General features: G+C 30.0%; 1 long non-coding RNA gene across 1 annotated transcript; it reads right to left on the bottom strand.

Moving 5' to 3' along the window:
- On the bottom strand, positions 1,407–4,885 carry LOC110012008. The gene is made up of 6 exons (XR_002287152.1): positions 4,747–4,885; positions 2,666–2,943; positions 2,475–2,595; positions 2,105–2,384; positions 1,926–2,029; positions 1,407–1,845 (listed from the first exon to the last, which is right to left on the bottom strand). It is a non-coding gene; the product is annotated as an uncharacterized LOC110012008 (long non-coding RNA).

Here is a 6,766-nt window from a genome sequence, read left to right as displayed (position 1 = left end):
CTACCCCAGCAAGCCTAACGATCTGCTTCTTTTCTCAGGCCCAATCACTAGTTTGGGGGAGGAGCGACCTCGAACCGCTTGGGAGGTAGAACCAAGGAGGTCGCGTAGATTTCGACCCGGATCAATTTGATTTATGCGAGAAGAAGCGTCGTTAAACTTTTCTTTATAAGATGAATAAGTCAAGTTGTATTAATCTTTATAAGATAAAGAAACCAAAGTTAAACTTCTCTTCGTAAGACGAAGAAACCAAGTTGTATTTCTCTTCATAAAATGTAAAAATGAAGTTGAACTTCTCTTCATAAGATGAAGAAGCGAAAATCAACTTCTCTTAATGAGATGAAGAAGCAAGTTAACTTTCTCTTCATAAGATGAAGAAGCCAAGTTGTATTTTTCTTTATAAGATGAAGAAACAAAGTTGAATTTCTCATCATGAGATAAACAAGATGAAGAAGCCAAGTAGTTTTTTTCTTCATGAGATGAAAAAGCAAACTTGTATTTTGCTGCATATGATGAAGAAGCAGAACAAGCAAAGTTGAAGTCTCTTCATAACATGAAAAAGCAAAGTTGAAGTCTCTTCATAAGATCAAGAACCCAAATTATCTTTCTCTTTGCAAGAAGAAGAAACGAACTTGTCTTCCTCTAATCATATTTGTCCTTTTGCAAGAAGAAATATCAAATTTATCTTTCTCTTTGCAAGAAGAAATATCAAATTTATCTTTCTCTTTGCAAGAAGTAATATCAAATTTTCTTCCTATTTGCAAGAAGAAGAAGAAAAGTTGAACTCTATCTTGAAGGAAAGTTTATAAATAGAGGGTCTTGTCTGTAATGCAACATAGGATTCTTCTCTTGCTCTCATCCCTTTCGGAAAGAGAAATGAGTTTTCTTGTCTTGTCCGAAGATCAATCATTCCTAAAAAAAAAAAAAAAAAACAAAAAAAAAAATAGGATTTGGGGTGGGTTTAGGAACGGGTTCTTTTTTTTCTTCGGAACGGTTTGCAAGTGACCGAATAAATTTGGATCGATTTTTGGAACGACTGACTATCTGCCCTTTTAAATGGCGTTATAAATATTTAGGAATGGTTAATACAGTTTAAGAACATGCATTTAGAATTATTTTAGTAATGGTATTAGGAATGCTCATTTATTTGTAATATTTTCTTTACAATTACTAAAACAATCCCTAATTTTTAATTTTATAACTTATTTATTATTTTATAATTTATTTATATTTTATAATTTATTCATATATTTAATAAATTTTAGTAAATAAATAAATTTATATATTTTAATAAATTTTAATATATAATTATATTAATTTAATAAAATTTCAATTTATTATATCTATGAATAAATTAAATAATTAAATATGAAATAATGTAATGTAAAAAACATTATGAAACATGAAAATTAAGGAAAAATATTATATTAATACAAAAAATTATCTAATTACAAAATTAAAAAAAATTAAAACCTAATATAAAAACGACGACCATATTGTCCTGGTTCGAGGTTAGGGGATCTGTCGGAGGCGGTGCTACGGTCAAGGAGGAAGCCCGCATCTCTCTCATCATGACACCATGTCAGCCATCATCGCCTTGAGGCGGCCGATATGATCCTCCATGGCCGGGTTTGGTTGTGGCGGTGGCGATGGTGATGTGAAGGTCCGGCTGAAAACGTGGGCCTCAGAATCAAGGCCAAATACTCGGCCCTTGTTCTTGCCCCCGACTGCAGCCAACCACATCTGCCGCTCCATCGTCGCCACCAAAGCCTCTAATTCGACCAGGGCATCATGGTCCTCGGCCGTGGGTTGAGGCTGACGATCCTCCATCAGCTTTTAGAACGTTTCCTACAAAACAAATAAAATTATTAGTAGTTTTAACCAAAAATTATTTTTTTAAAAAAAAATAATATTAATAAGCAACTTACCGCCACATTAGTCACCTCAGCCCGTTCCAGCCGTCATCCTCCTTTTTCTTGTATCATTTTTCAAATAACTCCATCTACTTGGGCGGTCGACCGAACTCTGCTTCCTGTAGAAGAATAAAACAGTTAGTATCTTATTTATAAAATAATGATAAACCTTAAACAAAAAGTGATTTACTTACCAACTTACACTTTTGTATGCCAACAGAGGAAGATTCCCCGCAGTACACCATCGAGGACGCTGTGAAGTTCACCGCCCAATTCGCTTATTCTTCGAGGACTCCAACTGGAAGTCCTCGCTGGCCAGTATGCTTGGAGTTGGAGCAAGACCTCATTGGCCAGTTAAAGTAGCTTGACTAGGCTCGATCGGGCAATGGAAAATATCTTGGGGATGTACTTTCCCGCCAACATGTGGAAGACCTCGAACATGAACTCATTGTCATAGAGCCACCAGTAGGTCATCTACAATAATAAAATTAAATAAATCATTAGTAAAATTCATTAAATGACTTAGATTATTAGATAATATCAAATTAATTTAAAGTACATTACCTTCATGCTCTCGAACCAGAAATGTTGGTGCTCTGGCGGCACCTGCCTCAGATATGGCCACGAGTGGGGAAAGTGTCCCCGCACTACCACATTGATGCGCTCGTGGAAGGGATGGTCAGACCTAAAAGGACATACTAATTAGATATTTTTAAGATAAAATAATTTTGAAAAAATTTAATAAACAAATTTACCTTGTGTTTTCGAGGTCGATGTACTGGCGCGGTGATGATGAGGGGATTATTGATGGTGGTGGTGGTGGTGGTGGTGGAGCAGCTGTTGGTGCAGCTCCAGATGGTCCATCATCATTTGGAGTCTGCCGGAGTGGGTGATAGTGCGGTCATATCAGGTGGTGGGGATGGTCAAAATACTGCTTCCCCAACCTAAGAAGCATCAAATGGCGCTGCTGGAAGTGGTGGGTCACGATCACATCCTCGACCACATGGTATAGGAGCATACCACTAGACATGATCTAAATAAATTATTGAGAAGTATTAGGCTAAATTTTGTGATTATTGACATTAATATGTAAATAAAAAAAAATTAAACAATTCTTATACATCAAAAATATTATAATGAGGTTATGATTATTGTACTCATTAATTATTTTAAAAATATATAATTCTCTTGTGCGTATACAAACGGGCCAACCATTGTTTTAAGCTTCTTTAGCCTATTACGTGAACTTTTTCTTAAAATACTACTTAAATTTATCCATTTTTTTTTTATCAACATTGTCTTTTGTTGACAATGAAGATGGATAAAACTAACTATATCTACTGACAAAATTCACTTGAGTGGGCTAAATAAACTTAAAGTCATGCATGATCTGTTTGTACGTTGTTACAACGGAACTACATATTTTTAAATAATTATTAATTATTGAAAATATTATCCTCAATTTGTGGCCATTGTAATGATTATGTAATTGTATTTTTAATTTAAAATATTATTATGATATTGTTATTATTGACATTAATATGTAAATAATGCTATTATTGAGAATATCAGCCTAATTTTATTATTATTGACATTATCATGTAAAAATATTATTATTAAAAATATTGGTCTATTTTTTATTATTGACATTATTATTTAAATAATATTATTATTTGAATTATATATTGGTCTAATTTTACAATTATTGACATTATAATAATGTTATTATTGGGAATATTGGTCTAGTTTTGTGATTATTGAAATTATTATGTAAATATTATTATTATTGGCAATATTGGTCTAAAATTTGTGATTATTTACATTATTATATAAAAAATATTATTACTGAGAAAATTGATCTAATTTTGTGATTATTGACATTATTATGTAAATAATATTATTATTAAGAAGATTAGCCTAATGTCATTTAAATAATAATATTACATCAATTAGCCTAATTATACAATAAATTGCACATCAATACAATAAGTTTCACAACAAAAATAGCAATATGATACAACACACAAGAATTGCATAAATTACGTAATTATACAATAAATTACATAAATAATTACACTATAAAATAAATTACACAATAATTACATAAAATACAAAACTATACAATTGATTTTCAAAAATTAAACAAATATAAAATACACAACTATACAATTGATTTTCAAAAATTAAACAAATTACACAAAAAATTATAGAAAAATATTATAATTTCAGAAAAGAATATATTATAATTACAGAAAAATACTTTTTTATTTATGTAAAATATATTTTAATTTTAGTGTAATATATATATTTTTATAATTTGCAAAAATTACATAAAATAAATCTTTTTACAGAAATTTTTTAAAAATCACAAAAAATTTACAGAAACTTTTTAAAAAAAATAGAGAATTATGAAAAATTATAAAAATTACAGAAAATTATTAATTGTTTTAAATTTCTAAATATTTTTAAAATTACCAAAAATTATTAAAATTTTAAAAAATTATAGAAAATTATTATAAATATTTATAAAAATTAGAAAAAAAAATTCTCAAAAATCTCAGAAAAGTTTTAAGAATGTAATTTTCGAAAATTTTTAAAATCACAGAAATGTATTAAAAAATTTTAGAAGATAAAAAATTTCAAAAATTTACAAAAGATATGAAAAAAATTCTAAAAATTACAAAAAAGAAAAATAGAAATATTTTCAATTATATTTCTGAAAATACGTTCAATAATATATTTTAGAAATAAATTCTGAAAATATTTTCAAAAATATTTGTGAAAATGGAGGGAAAAACGAAGAAAAATGGGGGAGGAAAAAAAAAGGGCCACTAACCTCTAGTCGGGATGGGGAACGAACGACGGCGGCTGAAGGCGGTGGACGACGGGGGAGTGACAACCGGGCGGGAGGGAAAGATAGAAAGGACGCGAGAGTGAGGGAGAGAAAGGGAGAAGGGAAAGAAAAAAATCTTGCATATATACTGAAAGTTTCAACGGGTTTTGGAACGGGCCTTTTTTTAAAAAAATATTCCAAAGGTTGTTCCTAATAACCAAAACGACGTTGTTTCAGTTGATGAGCATTGGTCAAGTGTTCTTGGTTTATTTAGGCATGTTCCTATTTTTTAACAAAATTGTTCCTAATTTTGTGCCAAAATTATTTTTTCTTAAAAATCATAAAAATAAAAAATATAGAAAAACCCGTCTCAAACATGTTAATAATCACAGAAAAGTAGAAATAAATTAATTAAGGCTATTGAAAATATATAATGCTTTGAATTAAATTAATACATGTTTAGAAGATCAAGTATATTTGTATATATAAAATTGTCAGTCTTACATAAATGTAAGTTGTATCTTATACTGTTATATTGGATCGCTTGATCAGACCGTTAAAATTTTAATCAGATCATTGGATATGATTAAATTGACAAAATACTACATTCAATGAAGTTTTGAACATTTTTGTTATACTGATACTAAGATATCCTGTTTGATACACAATCGATGAGGTTAAAAATGATTCAATTATCCATCAGACCATGTGATTTTAGATCAAACCGCTAGATATGTTACATATGTAAAGTATTATTATTCGTTTAAGTTTGGAATTAATCAAGTTTTTTTGAATGTTGAGATATTGTAACCGGAAAGTAAATGAGGAACTTCGGACATATTTAGGAACAGCTCTGGAACTCCTTTAGGAACGATTTTTCTAAAATCATCTTAGGAACAGATAGTTTATACATTTAGACACGATTTTTTTTTTAAATTCATCTTAGAAATGGTCAAATATTTAAAAATCGTTATTAAGTTTGGTTTTTCCTTCACTTTTCATTTGGCGCGAAATTAAATTTTTTGAAACTAATTTTGGAATGATTAAAATAAATTGATCGTTCCTATATTTTGATTTTTCCTCTTTTCTTTTCTGTAGGATACTATAATGTATTTAGGAATGATTTTCTTTTTTAAAATCCATTTTAAGTAGGAAAGGATTTGGAATGGGTACTGTCACATATTTAGCTGTTAAAAAATAACCGTTAATTTATATTTTTAAAATAGTTATTGGGACGACTTTAGGAATGATTTTTTTTACAGTTGAATTATAGTCATTCTACTTTATTTGGAAGGGTCTTAGTAATACACTATTAATAAACAAAAAAATCATTCCAAAGTGTATCAGATTTTGGAACGGTATTTGAAACACATTCCGTCTTAAGTAAAACTCATAATTAAGAACGATTTTTTGCATAATTGATTACGCTTGTACTCAAACCCTTCCAAATTGTACCTCAATTTGGTATACATTTACTAACTGTCATCTTTTGGACATCCATTGTCACACATATAAGAACGGTCATTCCAAGGCCATCCCTAATTCTAATAATGTGTTCCAAATAGAGTTTCAACTATTTATCATTACTATTTTGGAACGACCTTTGCAACGAATTTTGTAACTATTTGTTTGGATCACATATTTGTCGTTCCAAAATTATAACCCAAAAAATATGGGGATCATGACGTCATGTATCAAGTTTCGTTCCTTATGTGTTCCAAAACCCATTTCAATATGAAACGGATTTTGGAACGGTTTCCTTATCCGTGCCAAATCCCGCCTTTTTTTTTAGTGATTGATCTATGATAATCCTCTAACACCCACTAGCATAGAGTTAAAGGGGGTTTCGTGATAGGCGGTGTGGACTATTTTCAGATGGGAGATATATGTGTTCCTATTACGAATGATGACCGAAATGATTTCACCTTAACAGAGGTCTAGTAGTTGTTTTCCACTGATTGCATGAATGTGGATCTTTTGTTAAAACGTTCACATCATCTACATCAACTGACATGCACCAAAG

Source organism: Sesamum indicum, linkage group LG5 (assembly GCF_000512975.1).
Source record: "Sesamum indicum cultivar Zhongzhi No. 13 linkage group LG5, S_indicum_v1.0, whole genome shotgun sequence".
In the NCBI taxonomy this organism is placed as follows: Eukaryota; Viridiplantae; Streptophyta; class Magnoliopsida; order Lamiales; family Pedaliaceae; genus Sesamum; species Sesamum indicum.
Note: the sequence above shows the minus strand (reverse complement) of the source record. Positions and strands in the feature narration are given on the sequence as shown.